This window comes from Dasypus novemcinctus, chromosome 14 (genome assembly GCF_030445035.2).
Source record: "Dasypus novemcinctus isolate mDasNov1 chromosome 14, mDasNov1.1.hap2, whole genome shotgun sequence".
Taxonomy (NCBI): domain Eukaryota; kingdom Metazoa; phylum Chordata; class Mammalia; order Cingulata; family Dasypodidae; genus Dasypus; species Dasypus novemcinctus.
The window spans coordinates 108,601,667-108,629,210 of record NC_080686.1 but is presented as its reverse complement, the minus strand read 5'-3'; the positions used below and the strand labels follow the sequence as shown (position 1 = coordinate 108,629,210).

Genomic DNA, 27,544 nt, shown 5'->3' with positions numbered 1-27,544 from the left:
CTTCAAGGCATTTATCCAGCATTCTCGCAGGGTTCAAAGTAAAACCAATCAAGGGAGAGTGGGGAAATGTTGAGTTGTTCTGGGGTCCCCGTGATTAGTGTGTCACTTCAGTCACAGAACAAGATACAGTGATCTTTTCAGTGGATTTGCCTTCCCTGTGGGTCATCTGTTGCCCAAGTTGATGACAGCAGGAACTTTTAAGAACCACAACTTGTTAAGTCTGTATTCATTAATCACTTGCATTCACTCTTAAAACAAAAACTAACAAAAGGGAAAAAAAAATTCAGTACGGGAGATTAAATAACCTTGTGTAGTCTCTTGAAATAAATTTTGATTCCTTAAGAAGTCTAATTACTTTCAGTTGCCATTTTTTAAAAATAACTATATATATTTATATATATATTTGTATATATTATCCTGTGATTCTACTTATGGTTCCTCTGCTGCGTTGAAGATTTAGGAGCATAAAAGCCTTGTGTCCCCCATGAACGGTGGCTCTAATGCTGCAGAAAGGTCACGAATAGGCAGTCTGCTACCCTTCATTGATCTGGACTATCCATGGCTTCATTGTAAGTGATTATCCTTTTGGGGTCTTGCTTCTGCAAATTCCAAGTAGATTCCATTTCTTTAGTGTGATATACAATAGCAGACCTCAGGTCAAAAGAACCCCAGCTCTCATTCCTTTCTAGGCCTCTCTGGTATCTCTGTTCTTTGGCGGAGCCTAACAAAGTGTTCGTAGGAGAGGCCAGAGGATTTTGATTTTCTATCTCGTAGTCCTTTGAGAGAAACACTAAAGCACCTTGACTACTGGTGTCTGATTTTTGCAGGTCACCTATATGACTGGGTTCCAAGGATAAGGCTCCACTCTCACCAGCAGTCCCAGGTTTTAGAATGTGACCCAGAACTTGACGACTAGTCCGTTTTTCCAGCTCATAAGCCTTGGGAAACACAGGATGCTCAGTTCCTGAGGGGATTATTTCAGCACCCTGTGAAACCAAAGTGGCGGGATATTCCCCTTGAAATGTCACCTCCATTACTTTATGATCTGATGACTTCCCAGTAACAGTCTCAGGGCCAGCACTGAGCTCATTTATAAATGATAAGCCCCACTGATTCTGGAAGATATCCCCCAAGTTTTGTCGATCTGTCTGAGAGGGCAGGTCCGCTTGTTTTGTGCTCAACAGCACAGCTTGCGTATTTGAAGGGTAGATAAAAAGGCTAGACTTCATTTGTTCAACAGCTGCTGAAGTTAAACTTGTGTCCTGGAGAACCGAATCAGTGCCGGAAGAGATCGGTGTTAGAGTATTAGCAGCAGTAGTTAGAAGTGGCTGACCCCTTGGAGAATACCCACTGGCATCAGGCCCCGCTAGAACAGGTCCATTAGGAAAACCGGCAGAAGTAACAGATTTCAGCGCAGACATAGGGACCTGGGATAACCGACTTGAAGACTGGGTCTGAGTTTCCCCAGTAGATGACGAAGAGCATGAAGATGAAGATGGAGACACAAAAGAATTCTGTACAGTTTTGTTGAGGTTTTCCTTAACTTTGCTTGCATAACTTATTTTAGGAACTGTTTTAGCACTGCTATTGTCCACTGGAAAAACTGGGGGTGGTGTAAGTAGGCTCCACGAGTCCTCCTCGGAGGCAACGGCTGAAGCATGCTTTCCTTTGGGCCGAGCATCAAACTTTTAGCTGCTCGCACCAGGTTTAACATCGGAGCTCTTCCGCAGCACATCACCTACAGTGCATTTTCCTCGGCTTGTTCCTCCAAGCCCAGTGTCGTACTTCCAAATGGGCTTAGAACCATCTGCCTGATTTCCCTTTCGTTCACTATAGTCAGGTTTGAAAGTTTCGAGTCCCTGTTTTAAGGATGGGACACTGGTCCTTGCTGCATTATTTTGTCCTGCACTAAATTAAGGTTTTCACAGCCCTGGGCGCTATTGCGCCTAGCTTTCCGTTTTTTAGAAGTGGTACATCCACTCTCGGATCCACTACCATCATCATCTGCCCCTTTGCCCACATAACCATTAGTGATATAGCCAGAATTATTTGTCACAACACCATTTGGAATTGCTACAGCATCGGTCTTGTCTACAGATTGGTTCTCTCCAGATTTCTTTTCATAAGACTTCCCATTCTTTTTGTCCATACTGTTTTTCTGAATGAAATTCTTGGTTTTAATTCCTCCTCTCCCAAAGGTGCTGGCCTTCACAGTCTGCTTCAGATCAGTGTCTACCAGTTGCTGGTTGCCACTGAGGACCCTGGAAATAGGGTTGCTGGCTTCATCAGAACCCAGGCTCTTCAAAGATATTTCTCTTTTTCCAGCATTACCATTTAGTTCAGCATAGCCTGTTGTCTCCTTCGGCGTCTCCTGGTGCTGCTGGAGGGCGTGCTTCTGCTCGGGTTCCAGCGGCTTTGGCTGGCCTTGGGGCTGCCCTGGGCTCCCTGCTGCAGGCATTGGTGAGGCTGCTGGTGGCGGCGGTGGCTGTGGTTGTAGAAATAGTGACGGTGGTGGTGCGGCAGCTGCGGCGGCTGCGGATGATGGTGTGGCTGGTGGCGGCTGTGTCAGGATCTGAGCCCGTCTACCTTGTAGGAGGTCCAGGGTTCAATGTCCACGGCCTCCAGGTGAAGGCAGGCTGGCCTATGCGGAGTGCTGCCCCGTGTGGAGTGCTGCCCGCCCAGGAGTGCTGGCCCTCATGAAGAGCTGACACAGCAAGATGACACAACAAAAAGAAACAGAGGAGAGGCAATAAGAGATTCAGCTGACTGGGGAGTTGCGGTGGCACAAGAGAACGATCTCCTCTCTCCCACTCTGGAAGGTCTCAGGATTGGTTCCCAGAGCCACCTAATGAGAATACAAGCACAAACAGAACACGCAGTGAATGGACACAGAGAACAGAAAATGGAGGGATGGGGGAGAAATAAATAAATCTTAAAAAAAAATAGGGGAAAGCAGACGTGGCTCAACTAATAGAGCGTCCATTTACCATATGAAAGGTCCAGGGTTTGATCCCCAGGACCTCCTGACCCATGTGATAAGCTGGCCCACACACAGTGCTACCACATGCAAGGAGTGCCGTGCCATGAAGGGATGTCCCCGCATAGCGGTGCCCCATGCACAAGGAGTGCGCCCTGTAAGGAGAGCTGCCCTGCGTGATAAAAGTTCAGCCCACCCAGGAATGGCGACGCACACAGAGAGCTGATGCAGCAAGATGACGCAACAAAACAGAGATGCAGTTTCCCAGTGCCGCCGGATAATGCAAACAGATGCAAAAGAACACACAGCGAATGGATACAGAGAACACACAATGGTGGGGGGGAAGGGGAGAGATAAAATAAATCTTTAAAAAAAAAAAAATAGGGTGGCATGTGGGGATTCTGTATTTTATGCAGGATTTTTTTGTAAACCTACAACTTCTCTAATAAAAAGAAAATCATGTGGCACTGGCATAAGGATAAACAGATACATCAATGGGACAGAATTGAGAATCCAGAAATAAACCCACATGTATGTGGTCAATTGATTTAGTTTGGGTTTTTTTTTTTCTTCTCTAAAATTTTTTTTTGTTTTTGTTTTGGTTTGGTTTGGTTTTTTGCTGGTCAACTGATTTTGGACAAAGGTACAAGACCATTTGATGAAGGAAAGAATAGAATTGTCAATAAATGGTGCAGGGACACTGGAGACACAAGCAAAATAATTAAGTTGGACCCTATCTCACATAATATACAGAAAGCAACCCAAAATGCAAAGACCTACATACAAGAGATAAAACTATGAAGCTCTTAGAAGAAAACCTAGATATAAATCTGTATGACTGGATTAGATCATGATCTCTTAAACATGACACCAAAGGCACAAACAACCAAAATAAAAATAAACTGGACTTCACTGAAATTAAAAACTTTTGTGCATTGAAGGACACCATTTAAAAAATGAAAAGAACATCTATGAAGTGGGAAAAATATTTGCAAATCATATCTCTAATAAGGGACTTGTATCTAGAATTCATAAAGGCAGCAGACTTGGCCCAGTGGTTAGGGTGTCCGTCCACCACATGGGAGGTCCGCGGTTCAAACCCCAGGCCTCCTTGACCCGTGTGGAGCTGGCCCACGCGCAGTGCTGATGCGCGCAAGGAGTGCCCTGCCACACAGGGGTGTCCCCCGCATAGGGGAGCCACACGTACTAAGAGCGTGCCCCGTAAGGAGAGCCACCCAGCGCAAAAGAAAGTGCAGCCTGCCCAGGAATGGCACCGCACACATGGAGAGCTGACACAACAAGTTGACGCAACAAAAAGAAACACGGATTCATGTGCCGCTGACAACAACAGAAGCAGACAAAGAAGATGCAGCAAATAGACTCAGAGAACAGACAACCGGGGTGGGGGTGGGGAAATAAATAAATAAATGTCTTTTTTTTTTTAAAGTTACCTAAAGTTGTTTAAAAAAAAAAATAGAATTCATAAAGAACATTTGCAGCTCAATACTGAAAGCACAAGTATCCTGGTTTTAAAATGAGCAAAGGATCTCAATCATTTCTTCAAAGAAGACCTACAAATGGCCCACGAGCACGTGGAAACAAGGCTCCACATCGTCAGCCGTCGGGAGATGCGAACGGAAACCACGGCTGGCTGACACAGCTCACCCACCAGTTTGGCTATTAAAAAATGCAGATATTGGCAAGGATGTGAAAAGATTGTATCCCTTACACATTGCTGATGAAAAGGTAAAATGCTCAAGCTGCTTTGAAAAACAGTCTTGAAGTACCTAAAAAGGATAGAGTTACCACATAATCCAGCAAGTCCATTCCTAGGTATATACCCAAGAGAAATGAGAACATATGGCCACACAGAACTTCTATGAACAAATGTTCAAAGAAGCATTAATCATAATAACCAAAAAGTGGAAACAAATGTCCCTCAACTGATGAGTGGATAAGTAAAATGTGCTATATCCTTACAGTGGATTATTTTTGGCCATAAAAAGAAGATTGGAGGGAGCGGATGTGGCTCAAGTGATAGAGCTTCCGCCTACCATGTGGGAGGACCTGGGCTCGATCCCCGGGGCCTCCTGGTTAGAAAGAAGAGAAAGCATTTCCGTGCAGCGAGCCAGTGCCCATGCCAGTGCCTGCCTGGTGAGCGAGTGCCCGTGCAAGTGAGTCACGCAGCAGGATAATGATGCATCAGAAAAGAAGACAAGGGGGCGTCAAGGTGAAGTGCAGCAGAAACCAGGAACTGAGGAGGCACAATTGACAGGGAACCTCTCTCCACATCAGGGGTCTCCAGGATCAAATCCTGGTGAATCTTAGAGGAGAAAGACAAGAAGAGAAGACAACACAGACAGCAAAAACAGCATGGTGGGAGGAGGGGAAGGGGGGAGAATAAATAAATAAATAAATCTTTGAAAAGAAAAAAAGATGGAGTACCAACACGCTACAACATGGATAAACCTTGGAAACATCATGCTAAATGGAAGAAGCCATTTACAAGATCACACATTGTTGATTCCTTTCATAAGAGTGTCAAGCCAGGACAGAGGGGAGCTCAGTGGCTCTCCAGGGCTGCGGGGAGGGACTGGGGGAGCCGAGTGTGACCGCCGACGGGTACAGGGTTTTGCCTGGGGAGGGGGAGATGAAAATGTTCTAAGGTTAATCAATGTGATGCTTTCACAATATTATGAATATACTAAAAACTACTGAATCATACTCTTTAAAAGGTGACTTAAATGCCTGTAAGTTACATCTCAGTCAAGGCTGTTATAATACTTAAAAAAACAGATTTCAGAGACTGCACAGGGTTTGCATTTAGGGTGATGAAAAAGTTCTGAAACTAGATAAGGTGACAGTTGCACAACATTGTCAATGTACATAATGCACCTGAATTGTACATTTTAACTGGCTAAAATGGTAAATTTTGTTATGTGTATTTTTCCATGATAACAAGGGTCAAAAAACAAGTAGGGTTAATAAAACATTTTTCAGACAGAATCTGTAATGATATAACACCAACAGATTCTCACTAAAGATACTTCTAAAGGTTTACTTTAGGAAAAAAGAAAAACACTTAGAAGTAATATCTGACATGCAAAAAGGAATGGTAAACGAATATATGAGCAAATAGGTGGATTTGTCTAAGCCAGGATTTCTCAAATCTTTGGTTTCGGGTCAATTTTACAGTCTTACAGTTTACTTAGAATCCCAAAGAGCTCTGAATAGATGGATTATGTCTGTCAATATTTATCATATTAGAAAATTTTGAAAAGGCTTTAAAATAAAAATAAACCCATTACCCTAGTGACACAGAAGTCAGATTGCTAAAGGCTGCCAGCGCCACATACCAGAAACGAGGTGGCGTGAAAATGGGAGTTCATTAGGTGAAAGCTTCTGTTCTGGGCCTGTGAAAATGTCCAGTCAAGGCGTCACGGGAGGCGCCGACGCGGTCGCTGCGGGCGGCCCGGCCCTGCCGAGGTCCCCCGCGCCTCCGGGCTGACGGCTCCCCGGCCCGGCGGCCTCGCGGGGCCTCTCTCCGTGCCGGGCTCCAGCTCTTGGGGTCGCCCTGCGCCTCCGCGTCCCCGCAGAGCGGCGCGCCCCACGGGGCCCGTGTCCCTCGAGCCCCAGCTGGCGCGAGCTCCGCAGGGCGCCGGCGCAGCGGGGTGGCGGGCTGGGGTGGGGGGGCTCCCCTAGGGCAGGCTCGCCTGCGGTCCCCAAGCGACGAGACCAGCCACGGAGCAGCATCTTTTCCCCTGCTGTCCCCGGAGTGGCGCGGGGCAGCTTCCGCCCAGCGGGGGGATGCGCCAGACCAGGGCCAGCTGGCCACGTCCAGCCTGGCGGGCGACAGCACTTATCCAGGGCCTCACCGAGACAGCAGTGACCGCCCCACCGGCCCTGCCCGAGGAGCCGAGGGCCTCTGCGGCGCTGCTCCCGGCACGGGCATCCCTGGAAGAGGGCAGCTTCGCTCGCAGGTTAGAAGACCGGTCAAGGCACGCGGGGTGCGCCGACCGCCAGGGCGCTCTGGCTGCTGTAAAAATGCAGGTGTTGGTGTTGTTTGCACAAGCAGGGCTGGGCCAGCCGTTTACGTTTTACTGACTTTAAGACCTACGGCTTCTCAGACACCTGGGCCCTGAGGAACAGCGCACGACGCCCTGCATCTGGCTTGCCGTTTAATTTCAGGAAAGGGCAGTGAGTTGAGGGATGCTAAGTTACCTAGGCCACATTACACTTTTTATTTTAAAATCTCTTCAAACATACAGGACAGTTGCAAAAATAATACAAATCCCACACAGAGAATTACGATATAACCCAGGCCCAGATACCCAGACCACAGATTTTAGCATTTTGCCACCTTTGCCGTCTCATTCTCTAGCTAACTATCATCTCTCTATCATCTCCTGAGCGTTGGCGAGCAGGTGCTCACATCACTCCCTGAATATTTCCACGTACGTTTCTCCAGACAAAGATACTCGCTTCCGCGTCCACCTCACATAGAGGCACCATGCTCAAGAAAGTCAACATCAGGGTAAAGCGTACATCCTATCTCACGTCACAGCAATGTCCTTTTGAGCCTTTTCTCCTCCATTCTAGATCCATCCAGGATCATGTATTTAACTGTTGTTATCTCTTTTTATGCTCTTCCTTTTTTTTTCTTTTCTCCAAGTTAGCTTCTTCGCCTGTTTGCTTGTTGCTTTTGTTCATTGTTTGCAAGAAAGACTGAATGTGTTAAGTTGAGACATGGAAGATATGTAAAAAGAACCAGCTGGTGGCGGACTTGGCCCAGTGGTTAGGGCGTCCGTCTACCACATGGGAGATCCGCGGTTCAAACCCCGGGCCTCCTGACCCGTGTGGAGCTGGCCCACGTGCAGTGCTGATGCACGCAAGGAGTTCCCTGCCACGCAGGGGTGTCCCCCGCGTAGGGGAGCCCCACGCTCAAGGAGTGCGCCCCGTAAGGAGAGCCGCCCAGCGCGAAAGAAAATGCAGCCTGCCCAAGAACAGTGCTGCACACACACAGAGCTGACGCAGCAAGATGATGCAACAAAGAGAGACACAGATTCCTGTGCCGCTGACAACAACAGAAGCGGACAAAGAAGACGCAGCAAATAGACACAGAGAACAGACAACTGGGGTGGGGGGGAGGAAGGGGAGAGAAATAAATAAATCTTAAAAAAAAAAAAAAAACAACCAAATTTCTAGAGGTAAAACTTCTGAGATAAAAAATACCTTCGATGGAGTAGCAGCAGATTAGACATTGCAGAACAAAAGAGTAATGAATTTGAAGACATAGCAATGAAAATTACCCCCAAATAAAACTCAGGAAAAGATTGAAAAAAAATGAGAAGAGCATTGGTGAGATGTGGGACAACTTTAAGCAGCTTAATGTGCATGTGTTTGGAGCCCCAAAAAGAGGGGGTGTGCACTGGCATTTTTTGAAGAAATTCTGACTGAAAATGTTCCAAATGATGAAAACTATAAACACACATATCCAAAAATTTCAACAAACTCTAAACACAAGAAACATGAAAAAAACAACCACAAAGAACATTATAATCACATTTTTTCCCTTAAAAGTAGTGATAAAAAGAAAATATTACAGGGAAGCAGATTTGGCTCAATTGATAGAGCGTCCGCCTACCACATGGGAGGTCCAAGTTCAAATCTGGGGCCTCCTGGCCCATGTAGTGAGCTGGCCCACGCACAGTGCTGATGTGCACAAGGAGTGCCCTGCCACGCAGGGGTGTCCCCACGTAGGGGAGTCCCACGCGCAAGGAGTGCGCCCCTCAAGGAGAGTTGCCCCGTGCAAAAAAGTGCAGCCTGCCCAGGAGTGGTGCCGCACACATGGAGAGCTGACACAACAAGATGATGCAACAAAAAGAGACACAGATTCCTGGTGCTGCTGACAAGAATGCAAGTGGACACAGAACACACAGCAAGTGGACACAGAGAGCAGACAATGTGGGGGGGGGGGGAATCTTATAAAAAAAATTTTTTTTGAATAAAATATTCCAAGCAGCCAGATGAGAGATCACATTGCACAGAGGGACAGAGGCGTGGGCAAGGGCAGATTTCCAGTCAGAAACGATGTAAGGCGGATGACTTGCTAGAAGACTGAAAAACAAACAACCAAACAAAACCCGAACCCTGCCAAACCAGAGTTCTTGAAACATATTCAAAAGTGAAGGTGAAATCAAGGCTTTCAGACACGCAGACGCTGAAGAGGAATCGTTCCTGGCAGACTTGCACGGGGAGGAAGGCAAAGCGCTTCACGCCGAAGGAAAGGACACGAGATGGAGATCTGGAGCCGCACGAGGGGCTGACGGGCAATTCCACGGGTAAAAGTAAGGATTTATTATCATTCTTTAAATCTCTTCAAAAGGCAGTAGACTGTTTAGAGCAAAAATAGCAATGGAAGGTGGGGGCGGTAACAAGCTGAAGGGAAGTCTGACAGCCGCTCCCGCAGGGCGCAGGGCGAGGAGCAGGTAGGGCAGCGGCTCCCCCCAAACCAGAGGTGTCAGGCCAGAGGAGCCCAGCCCGGCTGGATCTAGGGGTTCTGTGGGGGCGGGTCCTCGTGCAGGGGGAGAGACCGCAGCCCGAGGGGAGGGGCCTGGATGGGGCCAGGCCACCTGGGGAGGGGCAGCTGGTCTCCTAAGGAATGCTGTGCTACAGGGCGGCTCCCCCGGCCCCCAGGCTTGCCTGTTTAACCACTCAGGAATGCTGCTGCAGTTGGGGGAGGGGGACATAGCTGGAAGGGCTGGGGGAGAAAGTGCAAGGTCATATCCAGCACAAGCACAAAGGCCAGGAGCAGAGAGATGGAAGGCTCTTGCTGTAAGGATCTTATGTATGAACTGGCAGAATACCGTTGGAAGGTGGACTATGATAAACTGAAGATGTAGACTCTAGACAGTAAAGCAACCACCTAAATGACATAACCAAAAGCTACAGCTAATAAGAAAGAGAGAAGGAAAAGGAATTTCAATCCAAAAGATGGAGGAAAAAGAGAAAAGGGGAACAAAGAAGAGATGGGACAAACAGCAAAATGGTAGACTTAAACCCAAACATAGCAACAGTCACATTAAATGGAAATGGTCTAAACACCTTTATGAAAAGGCAAAGGTTATCAGGCTAGATTTTAAAAAAGTGAGACCCAACTACATGCTGCCTAAGAGAAACACACTTTAAATATTAAGCCACAAATAGGTTAAAAGTAAAAGGGTAGAAAAAGACTTAACAGACTGACACTAATCATAAGAAAGCTGGAGTGACTACGTTAAAAGTAGTCAAAGTAGATTTTAAATAAAGGGATAGAGAGAATTTACTTTATAATCATAAAGGGGTCAATTCATCAAGAGGACACAACAATCCTAAATGTTTATGTACCTAATAACAGAGCTTCAAAATACACAATGTCAAAAGTAGTAGAACTGTGCAGGAAATAGACAAACCAACAATTATAGTCAGATATTTCAACACTTTTCTCTCAACAATCAGGAAAACAAATGGACATAAGACAACAAAGAGATAAAAGACTTGAACATTACAGCACCTCGACCTCACTGATGTTTATAGGACCCTCTGCCCACCAACAGCAGAATATATTCTTTGCAAGTGCACAAAGAACATTTACTAAGCTAGACCAAGTCTGGGCCATAAAAAAAGTCTCACAAACTTTAAGAAGACTCAGAATATAAAAAGTACATTGGCCAATGGAATTAACCTAGAAATCGAAAACAGAAAGATATCTGGAAAATCACCAAATATTTGAAACCAAACAACACACTTCTAAAAAATACATGGGTCAAAGAAGAACTCAAAAAGGATGTTAGAAAGTATTTCAATCTGGATGAAATTACCACACAGCGTATCACTAAGGGATGTGGAGTTTTTCTTTTTTGGAGTAATGATATTGTTCTAAAATTTTTTGACTATTAGAATTCAAAATTCTGACTGCATTGTGCTTACACTAATGAAGCAGGCTAGACAGGGAATTGATAGATGGATCTGGAACCTGGCAAGAAGTCCAGGTGTTCTTCACACCCCCAAGATGGCTGCTGGAAGACGACCCTCACAAGAAATCCCACTCAGAATGAGAAGCCCGGATATTCTCCAGGGGCCTTAGCATTGGGCCCTCCCAGGGATTGATGGGTGAGGTAACCAATCAGAACAGCAAACAGCTGGGACTCCTCCCCTTCCCTGAGCAAAGGGGTGGAATAATTAATGGTTTAAAAGGCAAGTGTAGGGAAACGGACTTTGGCCCAGTGGTTAAGGCGTGCGTCTACCATATGGGAGGTCCGCAGTTCAAGCCCCGGGCCTCCTTGACCCGTGTGGAGCTGGCCATGCGCAGTGCTGATGCGCGCAAGGAGTGCCCTGCCACGCAGGGGTGTCCCCCGCGTGGGGGAGCCCCACGCACAAGGAGTGCACCCGTGAGGAGAGCCGCCCAGCATGAAAAGAAAGAGCAGCCTGCCCAGGAATGGCGCCGCCCACACTTCCCGTGCCGCTGACGACAACAGAAGCGGACAAAGAAACAAGACACAGCAAATAGACACCAAGAACAGACAACGGGGGGAGGGGGGGATTTAAATAAATAAATAAATCTTTTTTTAAAAAAAAAAAGGCAAGTGTAAAGGCCTTTGCACTCTGGCCTTGCCCTGCCGTGGCGCCTGCCTGTGCTTTGTCCTGGCTTCTTTGCCCCCGCCCGATCAGTACGCAATTAAACCTGGGCATTTATCATCTATGACGGGGAGCTGTAATCTGCAAATCACCCACTTTATCACTCTTCAGCCCCTCCTGTCTACCTGGGCCCCATGACCTGTTATTTTCTCCCATTTCTCTTCCCTCCCTACCTTAATAAATGACTGGCCTGGTCCACGTGGTGTGCTCTTGAAATTCATTTCTTGTAGCTTAGCCAAGAACCTAGACAAAATCCAGTAACACTAATAGCTATTGATGATACACTTTAGATAGATCATATGGTATGTGACTATATCTCAAGAAAACTGCTTAATAAATAAGTAAATAATTGTGCAAGAATAGCCAGAAATAGCAGCAGGCGCAACACAGAGAGATTGAGAGGTGAAGGATTTTTTTCTTGTCTTTTTTTTGTTTATTAGTATTATTATTAGTGAAATAATGAAAATGCTGTAATGATGATTGAGGTGATGAATACACAACTATGTGACTATACCAAATACCATTGATTGTACACCTTGGATGGATTGTATTCTTTATTAATATGTACCAATAAAATTGAATTGTTAAAAAAAAACCACAACATATCAACATTTAGGACATGCAGCTGAAGAAGCATTGTATTAGTAGCCAAAGGGGCGCTGATGCAAAATACCAGAAATTGTTTGGTTTTTATAAAGGGAATTTATTTGGGGTAGGAGCTTACAGATACCAGGCCATAAAATATAAGGTACTTCCCTCACCAAAGTCTATTTCCACGTGTTGGAGCAAAATGGCTGTGACGTCTGCCAGGGTTCAGGCTTCCTGGGCTCCTCTGGGCTCAGCTCCCCTGTTTTCTCCACAAGGTCAGCTGTAGACTATGAGGCAATCAGCTCTCTCTCTCCCTGGGGCTCCAGCTTCAGCATTAAAAGCTTCAACATTAAGAACCCCAACTCTGCCCTTTGCCTTTTATCTGTGACTCCACCAAGGGGTGAGGACTCAGTGCCCTAATGACGTGGCCCAATCAAAGCCCTAATCATAACTTAATCACACCCAGGTACAGACCAGATCACAAACATGATCCAATCTCTATTTTTGGAATTCATAACCACATCAAACTGCCACAAGCATTTAGAGGGAAACTCACTGCTTTACTACCTGTAAGAAACTAGAAAAAGAGCTGATGAAAGCCAAAGTAAGAAGAATGGAGATAACAATGGCCAAAGCAGGAATCAATGAAAGAGAAAACAGAAAGAAAAAAAAAAGTCAATGAAACCAAAACTGCTTTTTTTTTTTAAGAAGATTGATAAATCTCTAGCCAACTAATAAGGGAAAAAAGGAGAGAAGATACAAATTGCTAATATTGCGAGTGAGAAAGGTGTCATCACTACAGACTTTACAGATATTAAATAGATAATAAGGAAATGATATGAACAACTTTGTGCCAATAAATTTGACAGTCTTGGTGAAATGGACAAATTTCTTGAATGGCACAAACTCCCAAGGCTCACCCAAGAAGAAACAGATAACTTTAAAAGCCCTATATCAATGAAAGAAATTTACTTTTTAGTTTAAAATTCTTCCCCCAAAATTAACTTCAGACCCAGATGGCTTCCCTGGGGAATTCTCTGCAGCAGTTTGATGTCATTGATGAATTCCAAAAAGAAATATTGGATTATGTTTGTAAACTGGTCTTTTCCTCTGGATGTATTAGAGTGTATTGGATTCAGAGATTTTACTTTTACTTGATTAAACAATGGTTAAGGCTTTAATTGGGTCCCGTTAGTAGGACATCAAGTCCCTGCTCCCGTGGTGGGCAGGGTGCACAGAGAAGCTGCACCACAGGGTGCACAGAGAAGCTGCACCACAGGGAAGGGAGGCTGGAGTCTTGAGCTGGAGCCCGGGGTAAAGACAGAGGAGCTTGGTGGTGAGGAGAGATAGAAGTCCCCGGGCAGAGAAGCAAGCCATCCACCCAATAGTCTACAGCTGGCCTTGTGGAGATAACAGAGCAGCTGAGTCCAGAGAGAGGTGAGCCCCAGGAAGGGAGGAGCCCAGGAAGCCTGAGCCCTCCCAGCCGTCGGCAGCCCTCTTGCTCCAACACGTGGAAAGAGACGTTGGTGAGGGAAGTAACTTATGCTTTACAGCCTGGTAACTGTAAGCTCCTACCCCAAATAAATACACTTTATAAAAGCCAGCAGGCTTCTGCTATTTTGCATCTGCACCCCTTTGGCTATTACATCTACCAAATGTTGATGAAAAAAAATAGTGCTAATCTTACACAAAATCTTCCAGAAAATTGAAGAAAACCTCTTTATCCTGATAAAGGGCATCTAAGAAAGCCGATCGCTGACATCATATTTAATGGTGAAAGCCTGAAAGTTTTCTCCCTGAGATCAGGAAAAAGGCAACATTGTCCTGGAGGTTCTAGCCAGTGGCAAAAAGGAAGAAAAAGAAGAAAGGAATGCACCCGTGAAAAGCCGAGCCAGCCTTGACAAAGGGACCATTTACAAAGATGTGGGCGGGGTGTAGGCAAACCGGCAAGCACTGGTAATTGCTACACCACGCGTGTCCCAGCTTGGGAATTGCCAGTCCCCGCTATGGCAGAATGGGTTTCTCTCTCCCCTGTTTCCAAGATCATTTTATCTGCTGTTTATTTACCTAGTTTTACAAAGTCCCTGGGTGACAATTGATACAGGCAAAAACAATGTGTATACCTTAATTTAAAAATACTTTACTGGGGGGCAATGGATGTAGGTCAAGTGGTTGAGCACCTGCTTCCTGTGTACAAGGTCCTGGATTCGATCCCCAGTACCTCCTAAACCCAGACAAACAAACAAAATAAAACAACTCTCATTGGAGAGCAGATGTAACTCAGTGGTTGAGTGCATACTTCCCATTTATGAGGTCTTGGGTTAAAAGTACTTTATTGCTAAAATTGTTACCCGTCAGCTGAGCCTTCAGCAGGCCGCCATCTCCCTGCTGGTGGAGGGTCTCGCCTGATGACAAAACCTGCTGATGAGGGTGGTGGTGGCTGAAGGGTAGGGTGGCTGTGGCAATTTCTTACAATAAGACAACATGAAGTTTGCCACATCTATTGACTCTTCCTTTCACGAAAGAGTTCTCTGAACCAGGCAATACCGTTCGGTAGTTTTTACTCACAGTAGAAGTTTGTTCAGAATTGGAGTCAGTCATCTCAAACCCCCTGCTGCTTTATCAAGCTGAGGTCATAGTTAAGTCCTTTGTGGTCATTGCAACAATGTCCACAGCATCTTCCAAGGAGAAGTGTCCACCTCAAGAAGCCGCTTTCCTGCTCATCCGTAAGAAGCAACCCCTCATCCGCTCAGGCTCCACTTCTGATTCTAGCTGCCTTGCTGTTTTCTCCGCATCTGCAGTTACCTCCTCCACTAGAGTCTTGAGCCCAGGAGGGGCGGGATCAGCCTCTCCCAAACTCCTGTGAACGTTGGTATCTTGACCTTCCAAGAATCGTGAATGTTCCTCATGGCGTCTGGAATGGTGAATCCTTTCCAGAAGGCTTTCCATTGACTTTGCCCAGATCCAGCAGAGGAATCACTGTCTATGGCAGCGCTAGCTTTACAAAGTGTATTTCTTAATAATAAGACTCGTAGGTCGAAATTGCTCCTTGGTCCATGGGCTGGAGAATGCATGTTGTGTTAGCAGGCATGAAAATAACATTCATCTCGTTGTCCATCTCCATCAGAACTCCTGGGTGACTGGTGCCTGGTCAATGAGCAGCAATATTTTGAAAGGAATCTTTTTTTCTGAGCGGTTCTCCACAGTGGACTTAAAATATTCCATAAACCATGTTGCAAACAGCTGTGCTGCCACCCAGGCTTTCTTGTTCTATTTATACAGCACAGGCAGAGATGTCACCTCATTCTTAAGGGCCCTGGGATTTTCTGAATGGTAAGTGAGCACTGGCTTCCCCTTAACCTCTCCAGCTGCATTAGCCCCTAACAGGACAGTCAGCCTGTCCTTTGAAGCTTTGGAGCCAGGCCTTGACTTCTCTTCTCTAACTAGGAAAGTGCTACATGGAAACTTCTTCCAGTAGAAGGCTGTTTCATCTACACTAAAAATCTGCCATTCACTGCAGCCACTTTGATCAACTCTCTTAGGTAGATCTTCTGGATAACTTGCTGCAGCTTCTACATCTGCCATTCACTGCAGCCACTTTGATCAACTCTCTTAGGTAGATCTTCTGGATAACTTGCTGCAGCTTCTACATCAGCACCCGCTGCTTCACCTTGTACTTTCATGCTGTGGAGACGGCTTCTTTCCTTAAACCTCATGAACCCACCTCTGCTGGCTTGAGACTTTTCTTCTGCAGCTTCCTTACCTCTTGCAGCCTTCACAGAACTGAAGACAGCGCCTTGCTCAGGAGCAGGCTTTGGCGTGGGGAACGTTGCGACGGTTTCATCTTCTGTCCAGGCCACTAAAACGGTCTCCATCTCAGCAATCAGGCTGTTTTCCTTTCTTATCACCCATGTATTCACTGGAGTAGCTCTTCTAATTTCCTTCAAGAATGTTCTCTGCACTCACAACTTGGCTAACAGTTTGGCACATCTCGGCTTGTGAACTACCGTCCTCAGAGATTAGTCACCTCCAGCTTTTGCATTAAAGTGGAGACGAGCGACTGCTCCTTCCACGCTGAACTTAGAGGCCGCTGCAGGGTGTCAGTTGGCCCTAGTTTCAAAACTGTCGCGTCCCAGGGAATAAGGAGGCCCGAGGTGAGGGAGAGAAACGGGACCGGCCCGGCGGGCGGCAGTCAGGACACACTGACCGTGGAGTTCGCCGTCCTTTAAGGGTGCGGTTCATGGAGCCCCAAGACAATTACAACAGTCACAGCACAGATCACAGATCGCGGCGACATATATTGTTGTAGACTTTGAGAGAGGTTCAATTATTTGCGTATAGAGAGGCCAGGACTCAGGAATGATTTTGAGAAGGAAAAATGGTTTATTGATGGCCGGCCGGACTCGGGAGCTTTCTGTTTGAATCCCGAGCCCTGAACAAGATTTTCAAATGTCTTTTATACAGAGAGTAAAGGCCAAATGGTCCCTTTGTTTCAGTTCTCAATAGGCTTCAATTAGCATATATCTCTTCCACATCTTAGGTAAGCTTTTAGCATGGACTCCAGACATTCTAGATAAGCTTTTAACATATTTGGTTTGCATTTCCCCTAAATACTTAAAGTTTAGAACCCTTGCATTGTTAAACCGTTTCCTGGGACTGGAATCGTTTCCATTGTCACTAAGGGCAGGACTGCAGCCTCTTACCGTTCCACACCCACAAGTCAAACAGCTTAAGTTATCTCTGAAGAGACAAAGAGCCTCCCACCCACAGCCCACATCAATATAACAACAAAAAGGTTCAGAGCATTGCAATAATTACCAAAATGTGACACAGACACAAAGCAAGCACGTGCCGCTGGAAGAAGGGCACTGGTAGATTTGCTGGATTCGGGGCTGCCACAAACCAATTTGTAAAAAAAAAAAGGGCAGTATGAGTGCAGTAAAGCGCGTGCAATAAAACGAGGTGTGCCCGTGTTATAAATTTCACACTCAAACGGTCCTGGGAGCTTCCAGGGGCCTGGCTGTCAGCGCCGCGAGGCCGGACGGGCACAGCCCAGCCCAGGCTGCCCAGAGCGGCGGGGTCGCTGGGGCTGCCGGGTGAGGCCCTCAGCCGTGCCCTCTGCCCGCCGGGGCCCTGGCGGTGGCCTCCACCGTCCGGCAAGGCGGAGAGCGGCCCCGCTCAGGGAAGCGGCGCCAGCGCACACAGACGGACGGGGCCTCCGCCGCCCGCGTGGCCCCTGCCAGTGCGTGGGACCCAGGTCTCCGGCCTGAGGGCTCGCCTGTCCTGCCCTGCGGCCCCCACGCGGGGTCACTCTTGCGCTCCCAGGGCCTCACGACACCCACTCGGGCCACGCTCCCCCGGCCAGCTGTCCAGCAGGCGCCTGCCAAGGCCAGCGGCCCCACAACCAGGGCCCTGGCCCCACTGGGTGAAGAAGGAAGTGGGCCCTGGCGCTTGGAGGCCGCCGGCTCATGCCGGGGCAGCTGCCTGGCCAGAGGGGCAGGGGCCCTGGGGAGGCCTGGCCGACCGAGTCTTGTCCCCGCCCCAAGCCCCAAGCACACCCAGCTCCTGCCCTGACACAGCGCCCTGGCGGCATCCACGCTGTGGCTGGAAGGACCCCGCTTGGAGCCAGGAGGCACCCCGAGGCGGGGCCGCCCGATGGGTTGCCCGGCGGCTGGCCTCGGACCCCAGGCTGCGTCCCCTCGGCCAGGTCACTGTGCCCAGGTGTCTGGGCAAGCACGCACTGGGCTACTGTAAGACAAGGACGTTTATGGACATTAGCCCTCAGTGAGTTTACCCCATAGACTGATTACATCTCCATCAGCAGGGAGAGCGTCGCCGTGAGTGAGCGTTACCCCACCAGCTGAAAGCCTTAGAAGGGGAAGTGACTCCAGCACTGAACTTCCCAGCTCGTATTTGTTTTTTTGTTTTGTTTTAAAGATTTATTTATTTATTTATTTCTCTGCCCTTCCCCCCAACCCCGGTTGTCTGTTCTCTCTGTCTATTTGCTGCATCTTCTTTGTCCGCTTCTGTTGTTGTCAGCGGCACGGGAAACTGTGTCTCTTTTTGTTGCGTCATCTTGTTCTGTCAGCTCTCCGTGTGGGTGGCGCCATTCCTGGGCAGGCTGCACTTTCTTTCGTGCTGGGCTTTTCTCCTTATGGGCGCACTCCTTGCGCGTGGGGCTCCCCTACGCGGGGACACCCTGCATGGCACGGCTCTCCTTGCGCACATCAGCACTGCGCATGGGCCAGCTGCACACGGGTCAAGGAGGCCCGGGGTTTGAACCGGGGACCTCCCATGTGGTAGACGGACGCCCTCACCACTGGGCCAAGTCCGCTTCTCCCAGCTCATCTTTGGACAGCCAACATCTCCCAGAACTCGTCAAGAACCTTCACTGGACTTTCATTGGAGCCCCTGGCTGCACCTGCCTGTGGAACCGGGACTCGTGCATCCCCACGGTCACGTGAGAGACAGAAAATCTCATGCTATTTACAGATAATGTCCTGCTGATTCTGTTTCCCTAGAGAACTCTGATAACACAGCGGCCTCCATGACGGACACACCGAGCGAGGCTGGGAAGCCCGCGGGGACGGCAATGGACAGTCTCAGATCAGCCTCCCGACTGCGGAGATTCCAGTACTTTCCACCACCGGGTGCTGGTGGGAATGGGGCGGAGCTGGACACGGCGCCTCGTTAACAAACAGGAAGGGGCTGAAGGCGGTGGGGGGGGACCAAGCCAGGGGGAGTTCAAATCCCCAGCAGGGGTCGAGGTCCTGGGGCAGCCAAGTACAGAGTAGAGGTCAGAATCTCCAACAGAGGCCGGAGCGCCAGGCCAGGGCGCGGCTAAGCTGTGCGTAACCGTGAGCAGGGTCAGACCTGTGCAGAGCGGCCACCACGATAGCGGGTCTGGCTAAACCAGCCAGGCTCGGCAATTTGAGTCATTAAGCGTTTGCTATTTTTAAAATTTTTTAACCATAAAAGGCATCTGTGTAATTCTTGACCCTCGGTCGGGAAGGCTCGGGCGCGCCTCGGCATTTGAGCTACGCGGGGTTTTCTAGTGCGACAGAACCTGCAGGTCGCGCCCCGGCTGGGGCCCGGTGGGAGGCCCGGCGCGCCCGCCTCTTGCTCCCGCCTCCTCTCCAATGACGGGCTTCGCGGTAGTAGGAGTGTGTTTGGAATACGGGACACTCTGAATACCAACGAGAAACATAACTTTATGAGGCTTAAGTCCCTGAGTTTAAAAAAATTGCTCGTTTGGAGGGCACCGGGACCCTCCTTCTCTGGCTTGAACTGGTCAGTAAAGAAGAGCCCAGCACTCGCCCTGCTGCTCCTGGACACGCTGGCCCCTGGGTGGTGAGCAGCGAAGCCGGCTGGGAAGGCGGGCGCAGGGGACCCACCCGGAGGCGGCAGGAAGCCCACGTGGCGTCAGCGCCCAGGCGGCTGCTGGAGCCCGCAGAAGTCCAGCTCAGAGCAAGACTCCCTCCCGGGCCAGGCGGAGCCCGGGACGTTCCCCAGGACTTCCTCCCTGGGGGGCCGAGGGGGGCGGTCAGTCACCGCAGCGGGCGGCCGGGACCCTCCCCTGCCCTTAGCAAAGGCGCATAAGCAACGGCTTAAAAAGCAGGCGCCGCGCTCCCGGCTCTTCCTTCGCCCTGCCCGTCCCGCTGCCCGTCCCGCTCCGCTCCCGCGCCCCGCGCCCGCGCTCGCGTGTCCCCGCGTGGATCCACACGCCGCAAAACCCGGGCCTTTATCATCTGCGGTGGGGAAGCGCGGCCTGCGAGCCGGCCCTGTCACTCTCCCGCCCCCTCCTCTACCCGGGACCCCTGCTCTGTTATTCTCCCCATTTCTCTTCCCTTCTGGCTGAATAAACCGTGGCCTGACTCAGCCGGCGGCTCCTGCAGTCCATTTCTGCAGCACAGCCGAGAACCTGGACAAAACCCGGTTACAGTAGGAGCAGAAGCTTCTCTTTAGAGAAATTTCCAGTAAACGAAGAGGGTGCAGGGGGTGTGCTCTGTGAGAGACAGCCAGGCGCCGCGCGTTGGGGGCACAGGACCCCCCAGGGGCCTTGCCAAGCCCGTTGATTCTGGAACGTTCTGTTCTCGCCCAGCTCAGGGCCTTCCCGGGGCAGCATCTGAACTCCCACTGCCGAGGCTGGAGGGCCCCGGGGGGCGGTGGGTGCCGTGAGGGGAGCAGAGCTGCTCTCTGCTGTCCCGGGCCCCCTGGGGGCGGCCACACAGGTGGGGGGCCGTGGCTCGAGGGACACAGCCAAGTGGGGACGGCGTCTTTCCCGCTCTGGGAGGGGTTTCCCTCAGCCCCTCGCCCTGCCCCGGGGAGGGGGCTCCTCCAGTGGCCTGACCTGGGCTGGGGGCTTCGGGACGCCCCTGCCCGGGGCTGCTGGCCTCGTCCTCCAGCCACGCAGCCCCCATGGCCCCTGGAAGACGCGGCCTGCCCCGTGTGAGGACGCGCTGGGGGCAGGCGTCCAGTCGCCAAAGGTTCGAGGGCCCCGTCTGGGCGGGGGGCACGGCAGTGTGGGGCTCCACCCCTCGCCCCCTTTCTCGAGGGGTCGGCGGCCAGGAAGGACCCAGGGCTCAGGGGCAGCCCCCCGAGCCCGGCGGGGGCGTTTAATCCCGGCTGACCCTGTCCGGCGGGTGGCGCGCGCCGTGCCCAGCAGGTGGCGCCGAGGAGCCCGCTCCGGCCGCAGCTCGCGGCGCCGCGCGGGTGCCGGTCCCGCCCAGGGCCTCCGACCGCGGTGACCACAGACGACGGTGCGCTCGGCCCAGGGACGGTGCCCTGGACGCTGGGGGCCTGGAAGAAAACACGACTGGGAATATTTTTTTTAATTTACTTTTTAAAAATGTTTGTTGTTTTCTCATGTTTTTTGTTTGTTTCTGTTTTTGTTATTTTAGACTTCTCGGCCTTTATTTACCCACAGGGAAACAAAAGGCCAACGGCAAGGCCACGAGGTCCCGTCCTCGGCCAGGGCCCAAGTCCTCCTGCCCACAGTCGATGGACAGCGTCCTCCCCGGGGAGGGTCTGCAGCCCACGGGCCCGCGTGGCGCTGGGTCCCGGCCGAGGCGTCCAGCGGCTGCTCTGTGCCGGCCGACGGCCCACGGCGCTGCCCGCTCAGCGGCCACTGGCCAGTCCAGTGGCCCTCCAGCCAGAGGCCGTGGACAGGGCTCCTGGGCGGGGGTGGGGAAGGGGCTCGGAGCTCCAGCCACGGTGCGGAGGGGACCCCAGCTTGAGGAGGCCCGGGCTCGGCGGTGGACAGGCCACGCGAGCCGCCGAGGAGTGCCGCCCGCCGCCTGGGGGCCCCGCGCCCTGGACGTGTGGCAGGCTCCCTGGACTGCGGCCGCGGTCACTGTAAAGCCGGCTCAGGCGGCGGGGCCTCGCGCCGGGGGCTCAGCTCGCCCAGGAGCCGCTGCCCGCGTGGAGATGCCGGGGAGCCGGGCCAGGCCCGCAGGAGGGGCCTGCTGCGCGCAGGGCCGCGGCCACGCCGGGCGGGGGGCTCTGGGCGGGGGGCTCTGGGCGCCCTTCCCGCGCTCGCCCCCTGCCCGGGCCCTGGAGAGGTGGCTGAGGCCCCGCCGAGGTGCCCTGCCGACCGCCTCCGCCTCGGGGAGCGACCCGGGTCCTGCCCGCAGAGCGGCGGCCACGCGCGGAGGGCGGCGCGGGGCGAGCGGGGGTGCTGGTGAGGGGGGCGCTCAGCGCAGGCCCCCCTGGGGGCTGCCGGGGGGCCGGGCGGGGGACGACACCTGTCCCTCAGGCTCTGGCCTGGCCCTGGACCCCGAGTTCCCCCAGGAACCCCGAGGCCGGGGCCCTGTCCCCCTGAACTCTCCACGGCGCTGTCCCCAGGAACCATGCCGAGGCCCCCGGGACGCCGGCACTGGGCCCCGCAGGCCGCTGCCCTGGGCGCGGCGCCTCCGCCTCGTGTGCACCCCCGGCCCCCCTGGCTGGGTTCACGGCGGCGCAGCTCGAGGACGCCGCTTTCCAGGAGGATTCGAAACCAGGCGGGGTGCCACGGAGTCGGGAGCTCCCGGCTCAGCACAGCCACCCACCCACCCCGGCCTCCTGAGGGGAGCCAGGACACGCGGCCCCACGGGAGGAAGCCACCACGGGGCAGGGGAGGGGTGGAGGGGAGGGGGAGAGGAGCGGAAGAGGGGGGAGAGGAGCAAGGGGGAGAGGAGGGGGGAGTGGAGCGGGCACGGGGGGGGGGGAGAGGAGCGGAGAGGACCGCGGGCCTTTGGGGCTGCGCAGGGGCGGCGGGGCGGGGCGCAGCTGTGCACTGGGGGGCCTTGCGGGTAAAATCACAGTCGTGCCTTCATCACCTCGAAAGTTCCTGGAACAAGTTCGTCACTCCAGAAAGAAAAACTCCACACCCTTAGCAGGTGCCTCTCAATCAGGTTTGTTTGTTTGTTTTTGTCAGTTTTTGTTTTTCTGGCTTTTCAGTTTTGTTGTTTTATTTTGTTTCCCGGGGATATTGAACAAGGGACAGTGGTCTTGAAAATTATCCTCCTCTGTTATGCGTTTCTAACCTCCAAAGAGCAGGCAGAGGTAGGAAGTGTTTGGAAACTTATTAAAGAAGAATTCTTCTAAATGGTGAAAAACTTTGAAAACAGAAGCAAACAAGTCCCCGGAAAACTTCATCCTGGTTTCATAATATGTAAATCCTCAAAGGAAAAAAAAATCAACTGACGAGTGAAGTCGCCGCAAAGGCCAGCAGCGTTTGTCCACCGGACGATGTGCACGTTGGCTGTAGCTCGTTTATTAAAGGTTTTAACAGTCTGAAAAAGTAACCTCTGCTGTAGAAGTGGCACTCTAGGAAGATTTCCGTAAAGCACTGTACTGTTCTTTGTGGATGGAAACATTACGACGTAACTAAAAGCACATTAAGATTGTGTAAGCAGCACCCCTCGTTCCCAGGTGTGCCGTGCTGAGCGCGTCCCTTCCCGAGGGTGTGGGAGAGCGAGGAGCGCGGCCCTGCCCTGCCCTGCCCTGCCCTGCCCCGCACCAGCCCTTCGGGCAGACGTGAGCAAAGCACCGCAGGGCGGGACCTCCACCGCCTCCCCGGGGATGCCCCTCGAGGCTTTCCCCATGCATTGCTTTATTAAGCTTCTTTTATTGATTTATGGTGAGTGAATATAAAAATTTCCCATGTACGTTTCCTGCAGCGCGTCTTGAGAGATGCACCTGTCCTGGGAAGTTCAGCACAAAACCCAGCGGTGCCTGACGGTGGACAAGCGTCTGGCCCGCGGGCGGTGGCTGCTCTGACTCAGCTCTGCAGGGCCCACACGCCCACCCGAGCAACGGCTGCAGGGACAAGGTGAGTGCTCTCCGCTCCTCAGAAACCATGGTGAAATGTGATAACATGACGTCAGACCATTTACGCAGAAACCAATCATGAATATCAAAGAGTGCCTCTTACTATTTAGACGGTGGACTGCAAAACCCAATAATTAAAGTCTTGGCAGATGGGATGGTGAGACGGCTTTGCACGGGGCAGTTCCTTGGTCATCAGCGCTGTTCGCCAGCCGTGTCTTCAGGTCCCTGGAGAACTGCACTTCCTGGACCCGTGGGGCCAGGAGGTGGTCATGTGACCAGTGTTGGCCAATGAGAAGTGAGAGGACGTGCTCGCCGGGCCTTCCTACCAGGGCGTCTACTCGCTAGGGTAAGAGCGCCCCGAGTTTCTTTCCATCACCCTGGAAGACCAGCGATGGTCCCAAAAGTGGCAGAGCCGTCTGTTGGCCGTGAGGTCCAGTGGCCGAGCAGAGCCTCCGGCTAGCCCTGCTCTGCAGAGAGAGCACCATGTTGCTTTAAGCCGCTGAGTTCCTGGTGTTGCTCGTCATCAGGACGTAGTCCAGCCTGTCCCGGTGAGAGAGGGGCTGATCCCAGGGCCACCGCGACGGCAGCGACTTGGGCCCAAGACTGAGGGGTCTCCTCCAGAGGCTGGAAGGCAACCGGCTTGACAGCACCATTGCCTGAGCTAACTGGGGAGCTGTCTGCGTACGTGACGAGCGCGCTGCCACTGTGGCCACGTGGCGGGGCGTTACGTGGAGGTGTGCTCAGCGACAACAAGCAGCAGCAACAACAAAAATCTTGGGAGGAAGGAGATTTCTAATTTTCTAGAATAGTAACATCATATTTAAAATGCCTAGTTTTCAGCAAAAAATTACAATATATTCAAAGAAATAAGAAAGTATGGCCATACACAGGGGCAAAAAGCAGTTGATAGAATCAGTCCTTATGAAGGCCCAGGCATTGGACTTACTAGACAAAGACTTAAAATCAGACATTTTAAATATATGTTCAAAGAATTAAAGGAAACCCTGGTCAAAAGAACTAAAAGACGGTGCAAGAGTGATGTCTCGCCAAATAGAGAATATCAGTAACTAGGTAGGAATTATTGAAATGGCCCAAATAGAAATTTTGGTGTTGAAAATTACAGTAGAGAAGCAGATATGGCTCGAGTGGCTAAGCCCCTGCTTCCCATGTGGTTTGATTCCTGGTACCTCCTGAAAAAAAGATAAAACAAAACACACAAAAACACAAAAAAGAAAAGTACAGTAACTGATATCTTGACTTGCCAGAGCTGCTATGGAAACTATCACACAAGGAGCTGGTTTAATCAGCAGGTGTTCGCTGTCTCGTGATTTGGCGACACGTCCAAAATCAAGATGTTGGCTGGCCGCGTGCGCCCTGCCCCGACTCTGGGAGCCACAGCGCTCTGGCGACGGCAGTGCTGGGCCCCGCGGGGCCCTCTCCTCTAGTTCTGCCGCCCTCTGGCTTCTCCCGCAGGTGGCCCCCGACTCCCCTCTCGCCGTCACACCTCGTACGGATGAAAGCTGCCCTGACCCAGTCTGGCTTTACCTAAAAAGGATTCTCGAAGATCCAGTTCACAGACAAGTCCAAACCTTGCCTATTACTAACATCTTCTAAGGCCTTTTTTAGAAATGGGCTCACACCCACAGGAATGTGGATTAAGAGTTGAGCATGATAATTTTGTGGGGTAATTCAGTCCCCACAACTGAAATGAAAATTCATTTCAATCCCCAACGACTGAAATGAAACACTCAGAGGAGGGACTCCAAGCAGATGTGAGACGGTAGAGCAAGGAGTCAGTAAACAGGAAGGCAGGCCGTGAGATTATCCAGTCTGAGAAATAGAAAGAAAAGAGGATGGAAAAAATGAATAAACCTCAGAGCCCTGTGAGGCCTCAGCAGACAAAACAGCACGTGCATAGCGGGCATCTCTGAAGGCCAGGGGGCAAGTGGCAGGAAAAACGTGAAGAAAGAATGACTTAAAAGCTCCCCAAACTTGATGAAAGATGTCTACACATCCATGAAGAGTAACAAAATCCAGGTAGAATGAGCTCACAGAGATCCACATCCGGACATAACTTGTCAAAATTGTGGGTTGGCAGAGACGAAATCTGAGGAGAGACCTGACTCACCATGTCTCGGGCTCCTCGCTAAGATTGTCGCCTGATTTCTCATCAGAAACCATGGAGACCAGAAGGCAACAGGTTAACAAACGCATAGTGTTGAAAGAAAAAACTCGTCAAACAAGCATTGTATGTTCAACACAATTACCCTTCAAAAATGGAGGCGAGATCAAGAAATTCCCAGATTTAAAAGAAAAGGGGAGCGGATGTGGCTCAAGCATTGGCGCGCCCGCCTACCACATGGAGGTCCTGGATTCAGTTCCCGGTGCCTCCTAGAGAAGACGAGCAAGACAGCAAACTGGCATGATGGGTGGGCACAGTGAGCTGATGCAACAAGGAGACACAAAGAGGAAAGAGAGAGAGACACACACACAACAAAGCAGGAAGCGGAGGTGGCTCAAGCGATTGAGCGCCTCTTTCACATGGGAGGTCCTAGGTTCAGTTCCCAGTGCCTCCTAAAGAAAAAATGAGCAAACATAGAGAACATACAATGAGTGGACACAGAGAGCAGACAGCAAGCACAAACAACATGGGTGCTGGGGAGAAAATAAATAAATAAAATAAATCTTTAAACAAAGCAAAACAAAAAAATTCCTGAGAATTTGTCATGAGCAAATCTTCCCTAGGAGAAATACTAACGGGGGACCTTCCAGCTGAGAAGAAAGGACACTCGACAGCAACTCAAATCTGTAGGCAGAAAGAGAACACCAATAAAGGTAACGCATAAGCAAATAGAAAAGACAGCATCAATTCATTTTTGCTTGTAACTCCTTTTTTTCTTATCTGGTTTAAAAGACAGGAGAAAGGAACAGAGAATATTCTAAGAAATAATGGCTGAAAACTTTCCAAATTTAATGAGGGACATGAATATACACAACCAAGATACTCAACAAACTCTAAACAGTATAAACCCAAATGAAGCCACACCACACTATATTATAATCTAACTGTCAAATGTCAAAGATAAAGAATTCTGGAAGCCACAGGAGAGAAAACAACTGGCCACAAGCAAGGCAGCCCCAACAAGATTAAGTGCCGATTTCTCATCAGAAACCAGGGAGGCAAGAAGGCAGAGGATGACGTATATAAAGAGCCGACAGCAAAACATTGCCAACCAAGAATTCTGTATCCAGCAAAAGCGTCTTTTTAAAATGAGGGAAGGATTAGGACATTCCCAGATAAACAAGAGCTGAGGGTACTCACCACCCCTAGACCAGCTCACAGAGATACTAGAAGGAGTTCTGCAGGTTGAAATGAAAGGACACTGGACAATCGACCAAACCAACGTGAAGAAAGAAAGGTCTCCAATAACAATAATGATGTGGGTATACATAAAGACCAGTGCTACTGTATTTTTTTTTGTATCCCCCCACCACCACCACCACCATTGTGGCTTTTTGCGTGCCGTCTGCTCTGTGTCCATTGACTGCACGCTCTTCTGCGTGTTTGCTTGTCTCTCTTCTTGTTGCATCCCCCTGCTGAGTCGGCACTCCGTGGCATGTCGGTGGGCCTGCCTTCACAAGGAGGCCCGGCCGTATGGTAGGCAGGAGCCCAACTGATTGAGCTACAGCTGCTTCCCAGCTATTGCATTTTTTTTTTTTTAGTAACTCCACCTTTTACTTCCTACAGAATGTAAAAGGGAAATGCATAAAATGTAATGATAAAGCAATGGCTTGGACTCATATAAATATTTAACCTGTGACAAGAACTATGGAAAGGGGGGGGACGGAGCTGTACAGGAACATAGATTGTGTGTGCTATTGAAATAAGGTTGGTATCAAAGCAAAGATGGTTATAGATTCAGGATGTTAAATTTAAGCCCCTGGCAACCACACACACAATCAGAGAACACACAAGCTCCTAAAGACAGAAAG

General features: G+C 50.5%; 1 pseudogene; it reads right to left on the bottom strand.

Moving 5' to 3' along the window:
- Positions 1-297: 297 nt before the first annotated feature.
- LOC101442664 (FMR1-interacting protein NUFIP2 pseudogene) lies at positions 298-25,732 on the bottom strand (annotated as a pseudogene).
- Positions 25,733-27,544: the final 1,812 nt, after the last annotated feature.